Source organism: Chelonoidis abingdonii, chromosome 21 (genome assembly GCF_003597395.2).
Source record: "Chelonoidis abingdonii isolate Lonesome George chromosome 21, CheloAbing_2.0, whole genome shotgun sequence".
In the NCBI taxonomy this organism is placed as follows: Eukaryota; Metazoa; Chordata; order Testudines; family Testudinidae; genus Chelonoidis; species Chelonoidis abingdonii.
The window spans coordinates 9,271,225-9,285,580 of record NC_133789.1 but is presented as its reverse complement, the minus strand read 5'-3'; the positions used below and the strand labels follow the sequence as shown (position 1 = coordinate 9,285,580).

At 40.3% G+C, this 14,356-nt stretch overlaps 1 protein-coding gene across 13 annotated transcripts in view; it reads left to right on the top strand.

Moving 5' to 3' along the window:
- TANC2 (tetratricopeptide repeat, ankyrin repeat and coiled-coil containing 2) overlaps positions 1 to 14,356 on the top strand; it is a 631,424-nt gene that overhangs the window by 469,492 nt on the left and 147,576 nt on the right. The gene's annotated exons all lie outside the window — the stretch shown is intronic.

Genomic DNA, 14,356 nt, shown 5'->3' with positions numbered 1-14,356 from the left:
CTCACAGAGAAAGCCTTGAGACTTTCTTCATCTCATGGCTTGGCATTTGGATTGGTGTCAGACCTAGAGTGTTCATGTTTGGAGATCTAATAGTTCATAATCACAGCAGGAAAGATTCTACCAGAAAATGTTTAGAGCCTGGCACAAATACAAAAATGTGGATCTGCATCCTCCAGAATCAACCCGTGATCCAACTTGTAATCCACTAGCCATCTTTTACCTGTATCTGCATCTGCACCCATAGCAGCAAGCCGTCTCACAAGGGCTAGCAACGGGATGTGGGGGGCAGGATCTTGCAATGTGAGGGTGGGGACTGGGGGTAAGAGGCAGTGTGGGGATGGGGGTCTCGAGGGGAGGGCAGAGAGGAGGGGTGTCACATTGCGTGCTGCTCCTGGAGGCTCGTGAGCAATGGCAGATGGCAGCAGCAGTGCGTGATGCATCACAGTGGGATGGAGGGGTGGGGCATTTGGGGCCCTGCCTGCTTCAATCCCCGTGATAACTTCTCAGAGTCTTTCTAACTGTATCCTCCTTTCCAATCAGTTGGGGCATTTCCCTTCCCCAAATGGGGTGAGGACCTATTCCACTAGAGCACGGGTAAGCTCAGAAGCATCTCTTTGAGTTGTACCTATGCTGGACATTTGTAAGGCAGCAACCTAGAATTCCATCCACACTTTCATGAATTATTTTGCTTTGGTCGAAGCCTCTAATGCTGTCACAGCCCTTGGAATTGTAGTATTACAGACATCTATACCATCTGCATCCTCGTACCTGCCTCCTATTTCAGTACTGCTTGCCTGTCGTCCGTATGTGTAATACACACAGAGATAAGCACTTAAAGAAGATCCAGGGAGCAGGCATAGATAAGAGAACACTACTTGTAAGATTTTTCCAGTCTCTGGCACACACAACGCATGTGAGTTATTGTGCTAATTTGGTAGCATAGCTGGCTTGGGGGTCCAGTAAGGATGTGAACAAGGTAAAGATGGTAGGTCTTGGTGCTAGACGGTAGCCTCCCACGTAGAGACAGGTCCATGTCCTCCTAGTTAACATAAGTAAGTTTAGATAAGTGAACAAAAAACAAACAAATCCTTTTTCTGCCCCTTTCTTCCCTCACTGGCAGTTGATCTATGGCCATCATTACAAGTGAACTGTCACTGTCCTAGGACCCCGAGCACATTTTCAAGGTGCAGATCTTCTGTTTGCCATCCTTTCCTCAGAGGTTCAGCCACCTGCCCATTCCTTAAAACTAGTGCTGACTCCTCAGACACCCGTCCCCTGTCTGTCCCATAGCTTAAACACACCATCTCCCAGAACTCCAGTTTTGCGTTTTTTGAGCCCACAGTTTGTCTCCTCAAGAGACACATGAATAGTGTAATACATATAACAGAAAGACAGACTTTGCACAGGATTCTAAAACCACTGCTATTTACTTAGTTGCAAAAGAAAGACACAGATTGACACAAAAATAATAAACCCTACATGTATTTCCTTGCTTCCATTTCCTTATCACTCCAGAGCACTCTTTGGGCTGGGGTCAGAGTTATCTGGGACTGTCCCGAGTCTTGCTGTAGCGCATCACTTATGTTCTGAAACATGGTACCTTCTCTGGTTGTGACCAGTCTGCAGTTAAACAGGATACTCACCTCTGTCCCCGCTATGAAAGTAAACTGTCTGTGAGCCTCTCTAGTTTATATCTCCCACCACCAATACCTTTGTCTCTTTGTCCTACTGGTAACTTTCCACTCTCTACTTCCCCCTTCCTGGAGATAAGTAGGAGGAAGTATCTTCTCCTAGGCAGCAGCCTATCCATTGTCATTTAGATGTTTCCACCTGAATAGACAGTGGTTGAGTTCTAAGGACCCACCATTGTCCCTCGTACTAAATGCTTAAAGGCTTCTCAGCAATAGTGAACACAGAGACAGACATTTGTGACTCAGCAATTGCCATAGTAACAACTGCATAATAACTTCATAATATCAACCAGAATCCATATATTGTACAGAGCTTCCTCCAGTCATCACTGTTGCATTAACGTTCCTAGCCTAGCAGTGTTGTCTCATATTTTAGAGTAATTATGAGAATTGCCTTGGGGCAGAGGTGTTCTGGTTTCATAAGCCCATGTCTTTTCCTCCCAACAACAGCCTGAGCCTTCCCATGAGACAACTGCTTCTCTCACCTTAAATCCTCTTTCTGTTTTAAAAGGAAATAGTTTATATTCAGTGTGTTTGGCCACCGCAAGGACAATATTAGCAAGGGGACAGTCCCTTGAACTGCAGAGTTTGCATGCCCCATGGCTGATTCTCTGTAGCCCATACCTGTGACTTTTCTGAACCTTTAGGAGAGCAAGCTTCCACATGTGCTCCCAAAAGTCTATCTAGTTTTCTTTAGCTCAACCACTGGCAAGACTTGCCTCAGTGAAGAACCAGGATGACTTCAACGCAGAATTGCGTGGTTGCATCCCTTGCATGTATCTGTCTAGCAAATTTTTAGTGATTGTTTCATTAGTGCCCTCTGCATATTGCAATACATGTTTAGGTGGGAGAACTTTGAATACAAATGTGTATATTTTATTTCAGCTCAACACCTGCAAAGACGCAGTTGGTGGAAAAAGAATTTCTATATAAAATCAGATGGGATGTTTCTAGCTCAGTAGCTCTTTGTCATGTTTCAAATATTGTGTATTCTTCCTGCTAAGGGAATTCTTTTCCCTTTCTACCATCTATATATTAAAAAACAGGTTCTAATTTAAGAAAGTTAGTTTTCCTAGTCATTGGTGTTTTGCATATCTGGTCAGGAAACATGAGTTTAATTTCATCCCTTCCACTTCACAGAAATGTTGTTTGTATTACTTTTGCTTGCACATTCTTGTAATGAAAATTTAAAAAGTATCTGAGTGATGTTTCACTGTGGGTTATTGAACTCTAGATGAAGTTACTGCACAATCACATGTCGTTATCTGTTCCCAGTGCTTGATAGTCAGAATCTGTCTGTCCAGTTGCAACATCCCTGTGAAGTATTGTTGTGGTGGAGTATCATGGAGTGTCCTAGTCCATTATCAGACCTGTCAATTAGGACAAGGATTTGAGCACTCAAGGAATTAGAAAGCAGTGGAGCTTGCAAAGCACCAGTGTGGTGTGTTTTCATCAGTCTTTGTTGCAAGCGATGTGTGCTTCTATGTGCTATGTCATTTTCATTCTCTGTAGTGGTTCCATCCATCCCCAGATGAGAGTGAGTTGCAAAATCCAGCCTGAAGGTGATGAAATTGCATGTTGCCACAGGTGGAGATGTTCATCTCAGAGGAATAGGTAAAGTCTCCTGGTCAAGTGAAGGTGTTTCTCACCACTGTGGCAATCTGTATGTAGATGAGTAGAGCAGTGAGGCATCTAAAATGATCCTAATATGCCACATCATCTTGATGATCTGTGAGTTGATACCCTTACTCATTGATGAGGCTAATAGGTTGGAGAGTTTAGCAAAGTTTTTTCCACCGCCTACCAACAAGACTTCTATTTTTCATGAGTTGACTTTGAATCAACTGTTTTTCATAGAGCAGGCTGCAATAATGGGATTTTTCTCACACACAAAGAAGTTGCAGGAAAAATCCCTTTAAGAAATTTTCTGGCAGGAAATTCTCGTTTTCCCGTGCAAAATTTTGACAACTGTGGGAAAGCAGTAAAAAAGTGGAAGGGGAACACCTTAAAAAGTGAAGGTGTCACTTTCTCTCTTCAAGTAACACTTTCAACCCTTTGTTATTACTTTCTGTCCAACAAAATGTGTACAAAATGTAAGGAAATGGGTTTTTCCCTACTTTTTCATATTTTCCAAATAATAATTATTAAATATTTAGCAGGAAATTTTGAACAAGGTCTAATTTTTCCATACATCTGCTATTTTCTCCCAGGCAAAGGACATTTTGGGAATTGATGTTTTTTCATTAGCATATTGGTGAGATCTGAGTCCGTGATGTCTCATAATCACTTAGAGAGGTATAGTCTACATGAGTAACAGTACTCCGGAATTATCTTTAGTACAGAATGTAGTGGATAGAATGCTCTGCAGACAGGAATCAATCCGCTCCTCACCAGATCAATCTGTTCACTGATGCAGAGATACCCCCATGTCAAAAGGTTCCACGCACTACTTCAAGAGTGTAAATCTGAGAGCTAACGTATTGAGAGAATTCTTTTTACAAGTTAATCATATCCTTCTTCGCCTTTATTCATGACTGGAAAAGACCTGCATATTTCCCTAGAGGTCACGCATTTCTTGAATTTTAGACCCACCTCTGATTCCTAAATTGGTGAATAGATCTATTATCTCATCTCTGCCCTGCCCCAGGCCGGTATATTATTTCTATAATATTTATGGAAGACTCTAGATTATTTCCCTGTTATCACATTATCATATATGATTCTTTTAAAATCTCTTCATCTCATGCCTTGATGCGTTGGTTTCAAATGAAACAAGGCGATACAGTCATGAGGACATTATTAGCAGTCCATTACTTCTTAATACTGCCACTGACATGCATTACCATTGTATCTCATACTTACGCAAAATACAGTGGCTCCTAAATGATGTTCCAGAGAGTGGCTGGTCACATGTTACTTGCTAATCTTTCTTGTTTCCAGCTGCTAAATCACATTAAAGACATCTAACCATAGATCAGTTCTTGCCTAATATTACTTTTTCACATAAACAGACGATGTAGATGCCTTCGGGAGGTTCTCTTTGTGATCACAAATTGGGGGACGAGCAATTGACAGGATAATATGTATCTCTATTAAGATATGGTCCACACTATGTCAAAGGTCATTACTGAGGGTCTGGCTTAAGCCAACAAAGCACAAGAACTACACCTGTACCCTGATATAACGCTGTCCTCGGGGACCAAAAAATTTTAACACGTTCTAGGTGAAACCGCATTATATTGAACTTGCTTTGATCCGCTGGAGCACACAGCCTCGCCCCCGCCCCCCCTCGGAGCGCTGCTTTACCCATGATCTATCCGAATTTGTGTTATATCAGGTCACGTTATATCAGGGTAGCGGTATAGATAATCTTGTTATAGTTAGTATGGTAACACCCATTCTTTCATGCCCTCTATGTATATATATCTTCCTACTGTATTTTCCACTGCATCCATCCAATGACGTGGGTTTTAGCCCACGAAAGCTTATGCTCAAATAAATTTGTTAGTTTCTAAGGGCTTGGCTACATTAGAAATTTGAAAGCACTGCCGCGGCAGCGCTTTGAAGTGTGAGTGTAGTCAGAGCGGCAGCGCTGGGAGACGCCTAGACATTTTATGGTGAGAGAAAGACATTTTATGGTGAGAGAGAAACCTCTCTCCCAGCGCTGCATGTAAACCACATCCCTTATGGGTGTAAAGTCCAGCGCCGCCCTGATTACACTGACACTTTACAACGCTGCATCTTGCAGCGCTCAGGGGGGTGTTTTTTCACACCCCTGAGCGCGAAAGTTGCAGCGCTGTAAAGTGCCAATGTAGCCAAGCCCTAAGGTACCACAAGTACTCCTCGCTCTTTTTAATCAAGGCTGCAACTTGTGCTTAGCTATTATTATATGGTGTAAGGAAATCTGTATGTTCTTATACTTTCTCTCACCATAAAATGTCTAGGCGTCTTTTAAAAGGCATGTTATCCATGTGCTTTGATGGTCTCTGCGGCCCCAGTTGTCAAACTTAAAGCGACACATTTTTCATTTTATGCATCTAAATATCTGATTTTAGGCACTTATGTAAGGAGCCTAAGTAGGCACTCAGGTGCCTAAATCAGCAATTCAGTGCATAAAATGGAACTTAGGCACCTAAATAGGGATGTAAATGCCTAGTTTTAAGTACTTCTGTTTATCAGTCAGCCCACATGTAACTGTTCGTTCCACCTGTGCTCTTTAAGTTCAGTCTTGTCTGCTTTCCTTGTTTACTCCTTATTTCCACATTTTTTAGATTGTGCTCCTCAGGTTTTACAAGTCTAATGGGTGTGAATAAATGACCATCTCATGCTTACTGAGCCCCTGAATAAATTGTATTTCTTGCATTAGAGTAGGTTACTTTGAAGTCTTATAGTCTCCAGAAAATACAAGGTTCAGTCTGTTTAGCATTTCAGTATAATGAACGTTCTTTAAACTTGGAATCCTCCCAGTTCCGGCCCACTGCACCCTTTTCAGGACTTATCTGTTCCTCTGAATATCTGTTTCGAAAATGGAAATCCCTAGTCTTTTCATGTAGATAAGTATTGGTGACAAGCCTTGTATGGTAATAATATCACACTTACTGAGAAAGGGGTCCAATCCCACACTTCATATGAAGGGAAACAGCCTATTGATTTTCAACCCAGCTGCTCCCATTCAGTGGGCAGTTTATCTAAGTAAGAGATGTAGGTTGACATAGCAGAACCTCAGAGTTCTGAACTCCTTGGGAATGGAGGTTGGTTGTAACCCTGAACAAAATGTTATGGTGTTTGTTTCAAATGTTTACAACCGGACATTGACTTAATACAGCTTTGAAACTTTACTGGGCAGAAGCAAAATGCTGATTTTAACTATCTTAATTTAAATGAAACAAGGCCAGAAACCATTTCCTTACCTTGTCAAATCTTTTTTTTTTACTTTCCCTATTTTTTTTTAGTAGTTTACATTTAACACAATATGTATTGGGGGGGGTTGGTTTGTTTTTGGTCTCTGTTTCTGTTTGATTTCATATTTCCAGTTCCAAATGAGACGTATGGTTGAATGATCAGTTCATAACTCTGGTTTTCATAACTCTGAGGTTCTTCTGTACCTCAAAATTGTATTAGGTCCTTCATTGCTATATCCCAGCTTAGATTTTTACTACAACTGTTAATTAGGATGGTGGCATAAAGAACTTTTGATTATCTAAAATATTGAGCACATCTGGTAAAGACAAAATTTCCATCTTAATTTTGAATTTTCTTGGCTTTTGTCAGTTTAAACTAGCTCATTAGTGTTTGTACATAGTTATTTTCTGGAGCTGTTTTTTCATTCTTTCAGAGTTGTTATAGTTTCTTATATGAATGGATATTTGGAGTCTCTGAAAAAAAGCCAATAGATTTAGATGCTGATAGACCATAACAATTATGCATCTGTCTTTCATAGTGGCTAAGCCCACGTACTAAACTTACAAAAGTACAACCTATGATGTAACCATTTTTCTAAATAGCAACTTGATTCTTTTCTTCTAAAAGTCTCAGTATCACTAGTCCATATTGTATGTGAATGACTTTCAAAATTTTTATTTAAAAGATACCTTGTGTGTGTTCTATGATGGACAGTGTTGTTGTAGTTGTGCTGGTCCCAGGATATTAGGGAGACGAGATGGATGAGGTAACATGTTATTGGACCAACTTCTATTGGTGATTGAGCACAAAAAAGCTTGTCTTTTCACCATCATTAAGTACAGCCACAACTGAGAGAAAGAACTGCGTCTTGCTGTTGTAGGAAAAATGTCAGAGAAAGCTTTATTTTTTCTGCTATCATAGGATGCCTGATTTTATTTCAGTTGCTTTTCTTATAGTAGCACCAAAACCCCAATAAACACAAAAATGAAGTTGTAAAGGAAAGGGGGGATTAGGGGCGGGAGGGAGGGAGAGAGAGAGCCAAAACCAGAGAGAGGAGCAGGTAATCTTTTTCTCCTGTGAGCCACTAACCCTTTTCATGAAGCGACAGAGTAGCTGGTGAAAATGTTGACCTGATTTTAACCCCTGACTAGTTTCCTGGGTTTTTTTTTTTTTTGGCTTGTTTGTTTTGTTTTTGCTCTCACAATATAAAAGCAGCCAACTGTTAATGTTCTAAGACTGCTACTGAAGAAAATCTGGTAACAGAATCATGTGCTTTTGAATTTCAAAATTTGAAATCTCGTACATCACATTCCAACAAGAAACAGACTTTTAAGGCTCAGCTACTAACACCTTAACGATGATAAAATACAGAGGGATTTCCCAACTATCTTATGCAAGACTACAAAATAAAATATAATTCTTCTCTAATGGAATCCAAAATATATCAAGTTGGTAGCAGTCTGCTAGGGACATAGCATGGTTCAAGTCAGTGTTTCCCCAAATATTTTTCAAAACTACCATTTTGTGTTTTGTCTCTTTCTGGGAAAAGTGACATTTGTGGCTGTGCTGTCTAAACAATCAGCTGTTGTGTGTGTGTTTCTTCCTTTAAGTAAGGCTCTGTGGTGATCTGTAGTTTATTCCCTGTTTAGTTATTCAGTCTTCTTGAGTGAGATTTTGGTAAATCAAGTAGAAGAAAAGCATATGACACTGAAATAGTTGGAAAAAAAAGCCGATGAACTGTGCACATCCTCTTGCAGTGCTGCAGCAATAGGGTGGATCTGTCTAATGCCACGCAGGCAGTTGTCTCCTCTTAAATTTTGCAAGATTTTAAATGAAGAGCTCGAACACTAAGCAAAGGGCCCGCATTCCAAAAGTTACTCTGGTGTAGCAGCTTTCATGCTTGCTGTTCTTCGTTTTGTCCTCTAGACTTCTTTATATCTAGTTGCATGTTGCTACGGATAAAAATAGCTTTGATAATGAATTCATCTAGAGTGTGTGGGAAACAGGAGAGATGATACTGACAAGCTGGGTCTGTTTGAGAATAATTAAATACCTTAAGGACTAAAGAGACACTAAAAAGACACTTTAGCATAAAGCCAGGTTAAATATTTTTGTTGTCTTAGACCTAAAAAAACCTTGAATAATTCTACTTTGTGATCAGTGTTTGTTTATGGTCAATAAATTTCCTAGAACTGCCCAATTAAATCCTTTTAAAGGTAAAGGACCTCCATAAAGGAAACAAGTAGATGTGAAGGATCTAATTTTGAAGAATGCTGGGCTTTTGTACATTAATGCATCTGAATGTTGAAAGTGATGGCAGTGGTAGTTGTTAGATAAAAAGAACAGTATCTATCAGGTATCTAATCCAGATGTGAGGGGGGAAAATCAGTGGGGTCATGGATTTGCTATCAAGTTAAATACAACACACATCACTTGAAAATACTGACTCATTTCTTTCAATACTACATTTAAAAGCACAGCTTTAGTGGAAAGAAAACTGCATTTAATTTGTGTGTATTTATGGCATCATTTGTGGGAACTGTCAGGGTTGAGAGGTCTAAACAATCTACCATAAAACAAAAATGATTATTAACAAAATGTGTATAGTACTGTACAGTTACTAAAAGTTTTCCAACCATAGATTAAGACACCATTCCTCCTACGAAGAGGTTGTTAGTCCCAGGGCTAGTTTCTGCCTCTTCATAACACTGAGTAATGCCCTACTCCATGTGTAGTCCCATTGAAGTCAGTGGGGCTGCTTATGGAGTGAGGTATTACTCAACATGAGTAAGGATGGCAGAATCTGGTCCTTAATAAAACAAATAGGTCAACAGATCAGAATAGAGAAATTGAGTGAGGGGATTATTAATAAGGAGAAGGGGAAAAGGAACGCTTGAAGAGCAGGGCTGGCGGAAGAGGGGAAGGGCATGTGGCATATGAGGAGGGAGAGATTGTTCCAGGCGTCCAGTGGGATAGAAGGAACAAAGATGAGTGGGAAGAGAATCTGAATGAAGCAGTAAATTGAGTGGACTGGGCAGAAAGTTGCAAGAGGAAGAAGCAGTGATGCCAGCCCATGATTTGCAGGGGACGGGGGGGATCGCTCAGTGGTTTCAGCATTGGCCTGCTAAACCCAGGGTTGTGAGTTCAATCCTTGAGGGGGCCATTTGGGGAACTGGGGCAAAAATCTGGGGATTGGTCCTGCTTTGAGCAGGGGGTTGGACTAGATGACCTCCTGAGGTCCCTTCCAACCCTGATATTCTATGATTTTATCCTAAATATTGCAATGTTTGATGTTTTCCTTAAAGTCCCAGCTGTTGGGGACGTGTTTAGATGAGAAACTCAGCTTTCATTTTATAAAGGGCAATTCTAGCCTTCCTCGTTGCAGAGAAACACTTGATATCATGACCCAAGTTGTACTCTAAAAACTCCATAACCAAAGGACAAATAAAAACCAGTCACATTTATTTCTGAAAATCTTGTGTTTTTTTAGACAATCTCATTATTTTTGTGGACATGACTCATGGTTTTGGAGTTGACATTTCTGAAGGAAGAAGGAATTAGCAGAATTTTTGATGGTACAGGGACAATGCCTTTGATGCAGAGACTAAATCAGGAGAGTGATGCAGTAAAATCACAGAGAGAAAATTATATTTGTCTAAGTGACCCCAGTAGCTGTGGTCATCCTTCTAAAATCCAAAATTCTCAGCCTCCCGTAATAAACGTAGGATGTGGAGTCAGGTAGAGAGAGTAGAAAAATAGCACATGGGACTTATACACCTCTACAAATGCAACAACCTCTGTGTCCTGGATAATTTGATGGTGAATCACTGTACTGAAGATTTTAACTCTGAAACAGCCCTTGGATTAGATATTTTTTTTAATTAAGGACATTTTTAAATAATATTTTATAGGATATTTAACTTTTCTTGATTGATCCTGTAAGAGGGGGTGCATCTTTGCTGCTGTCTTCTTGCCCAGCAGAAATTGTCCAGACTCCACTAGTTGTGCATTCACATGCCTTTTAGTTGGGTTCCTGCCTCTGATACCACCGCAGTCCCTTGAAACAGTCTATTTACAATATATTCTGATGAGCAGGCCAAAAACACAGGACCTGAGGGGAACAGAGGTCTCCTTCTCTGAGGCCTTTGTGGGAATGGACTCAACTAGTCCTGTTCCCCGCTCCCTCCTGGCACTTCCTTCCTCTTTATCAGATTTGGGCTGATGGGCTAATTTGCTCTGTATTCCATTCAGCCCATGAGCTGATTATCTGGTTACCTCAGTCAGCTTTCACTGGGGGACTAATTGGTGTCAGAGTGCAGGCTCATCTGTTCACTCCCTGCACTCTGTCATGGATCCCCTTTAATTGCCCACAGTATTACTGATTCCTGCTTGAGGTTTGGGTTCTTGGTGCTAGATTTGTTTAGAATATATAATAATAGACATGACAAAATGTGCTTAAACTATATATTTGCTTTTGCACGTGATAAACTCGAGTAGAAAGTAAGGACTGTTTTATCTCATTGCCATGGTATTTGCAGCAAGTAATCTATGATACGAGCATAAGTGTGTCTTTCAATGCGGTGGTGCTATTCTATTATATCAGACCTTACATTTCCAGTCTCAATCTCAAGCATGAATTCCTGCTGTCTTTGATGCATTAAATTCATTCTGCTCCTCTGCTGATTCATTAGGGAATTTAAAATGTAGAGCAGAAAGCAAAAAGGGTCAGGATGATGCCACTATCAAGGTTTTTTTCATAATATTTCAAAACCCTTTGTGTACTTGCTGCCATTTATAATATTGCCTTGAGGCTTGAAACTGAAATTGGTTTACTTGTTTCATATTTCTCTCACACACACAGAATTTCTCTTTCTCTTTCGGTACAGGATTGCTTATTTGTTTTAGGCCACAAACCTTTGATTTCATTTTAACAACATGATCATTACATCACTTGTTTTAGGGGAAATTAAGCACACAGAGAATTTTATGAACTTTTTACTCCCTCCCTTGACTAGTGTTGGTTTAAAGGCTCTGTTCTGCAGAAAGAAGCCTTTGCGTTCCTTTCCTCTGACAGCTCTACAAGGTTGTATGCTGCATTGCTGTGGAGGCCATGACTGTTCTGAGGGGTACTTTCTCTGGCTGCATCATGCTGCTTCCCAGCACTGCCACTGTCCCACGGGGAAAGTCACAGACTCTGCCTACCCAATTTCTGTATGTGGCAGCCTTGCTCACAAGAATGATGTGAGTGACACTGATGCCCTTAGATGGATTCTTTTGTGGCTGGTTCACTGAAGGCTTGCCTAAACTCAGATAAAAGATTTATTTTAAAATGTGTAAGCTAACATGTTTTAAAATTGTAGCATGACATGGGGTAAGTTATATTTTATCACACCTACCAGCTGACATGTTAAAATAGGCTTGGTCCTAGGCTTTATGGTTTTAGGATCAAATTTAAATGTGGCTTATGGGGTTAGGTACCTCGAGATAGCTCACTCTGTTTTTTTTGTTTGTTTGTTTTTTTTGTTTTTTTTTTCAAAAAGCAACGAGAGTTTTTCATAATCTAGACATATCCTAAGTCTGTATGTGTTTGAATATTATCTCCGGTGCTGGTAATACCCACCATAGTATTAGAAAACCACGTTCCATTTTAAGCCTCTATTTCCATATGCTCAGAACTTTCAAAGGCACCTTCAGGCTGAAATCTTCTAGACATGCTCTCGGCCCAGGGAAGAACTGGCAAGTTTGTCTAATTGTTGATTGTTTCCAATGGGACTTACACCATAGGCTGCTAATTAAAAGTCATTATATTCCTCAACCTGCAAACCTGTCAGTGGGTCACACACAATCAAAATGTATGATGAGTGAACAAAGTATGGAATGGGTTTGTTGGATGTCAGGTCATAAGTGACAGATTTTAATGGCTTTTAATTTATTGTGTGAATTGAATAAACCAGTGGGTTTTTTTAAAAAAAAGAAAACTTGAAGGATAGAAATATCACCAACCCTAAGGACTCCCCACATGGATCAGACCTTTATCAGTTGAGCTTTAGGCATAACTGTTGTCTGCTACGTGGAGCAGCCACTAGAAGCAAATTACGCCTCTACCTCAATATAACGCTATCCTCAGGAGCCAAGAACTCTTACCGTGTTATAGGTGAAACCGCGTTACATCGAACTTGATTTGATCCTCTGGAGTGCGCAGCCCTCCCTCCTCCCCCCAGAGCACTGCTTTACTGCATTATATCTGAATTCGTGTTATATCAGGGTAGAGTTGTACTACGTATTTTGTCAGTGGTTCACATAACTGTATGCTAGACAGCAATAGAATGCTAGAACTGAGGAATCCTGAGTTCTATTTCTAGCTCTTAAAGGGAACTGCCGTCTAGTGACTAGAGCAGTGGTTACAGGCAGCGTAGCAAAGCACATAGATTAGGCAGATAGCAGCAGTGTGCTTGACACTTTACAGACATTTCTGAATACAAGATTCCTGTCCTAAAGACTTTACAGTGTAAATAATCTGGTTATATTTGTGAAATTCACTGCTCCTCAGTTGTCTCATTGCACAATTTGTTTAAACTAATGCACTGTAGGTGAAATGGTCCTAGAACACATGCGAGTTCCTGCAGCCATCACATGATTAACACAGATGAGCAATTTAATATAAAAATGTGTCCCTCTTGGAAGCAGATTCCTCATTATTAGGACTTCCTTTTCATTGGCTATAGCAGCTGTGAAAGTTATAGAATCACAGTTAAGAGTTACACAGCAAATAAATCTCTGGGGATTACACTAAATACTTTGTTTATGATTTCTTTAATCTAACCAAAGTAGTGTTATCAGGGGAAATTGTTTGCGTAGTTTGGAGGGTCATTTTAACTATAATCTGATGTTTTGATTATAGGAGTTGGCTCTCTCTCTGCATATATAATTATATATAAAATATCTGACTGAAAGATAGTTATCTACAATGATGTCATTCTGGCATTCTGTGTTTGCTGTAATACAGTTCCTCTTGAAACTCATAGACTTATAGACTTTAAGGTCAGAAGGGACCAATATGATCATCTAGTCTGACCTCCTGCACAATGCAGGCCACAGAATCTCACCCACCCATTCCTGTAACTGTTTCCAGAGGTGTCTTTTCCCCAAAAGGGGAAAATAAATACCTTGAGCCAAATTCAGACCCAGTGTTTTTAACATGGACATGTTTGCACTTTAATGATGCAAAGGCAGTCCTGTTGTGGACCTGCATTATATCTATCCCAAGGGTGCATACCCAATCTCCATGCAACTGCATATGGAGATTATTGCTGCAAAGCACAATTAATCCACTGCAGGGTGAGTGTAAGAGATCATGGGGATACGTGCTTAAACACACTCATCATCTGAATCAAGAACCTGTCCTGGAACGCTCTTGCTGCAGCTCTGTCCATAGGAGAGTTTAGACGGTGAATTCGGCAGTTTTGGGGGAAGAATTGCTTCACGTGCGTCTCTTTTTGGTTGCAGGTATTCCGCTACTGCCTAAACATACCCAGAAGCCTAAATAGCTTCCTGTATATACAAGTCTTACTAACTTTTCTCCATGTAGTATTACATTGAGATAGACTCATTTGACGTAGACAGTGTGACTTGTCTGAAATAGAGCTATGTTCTCTACAATAGTGATTGAGAAGTGGTAATTTCATAGCTCTGATTGCCTGTGGTAGGCACAGCCCATTCGCTGCACCATTACTTACATTTTAGTTCTCCTCAGAGACCTGCAC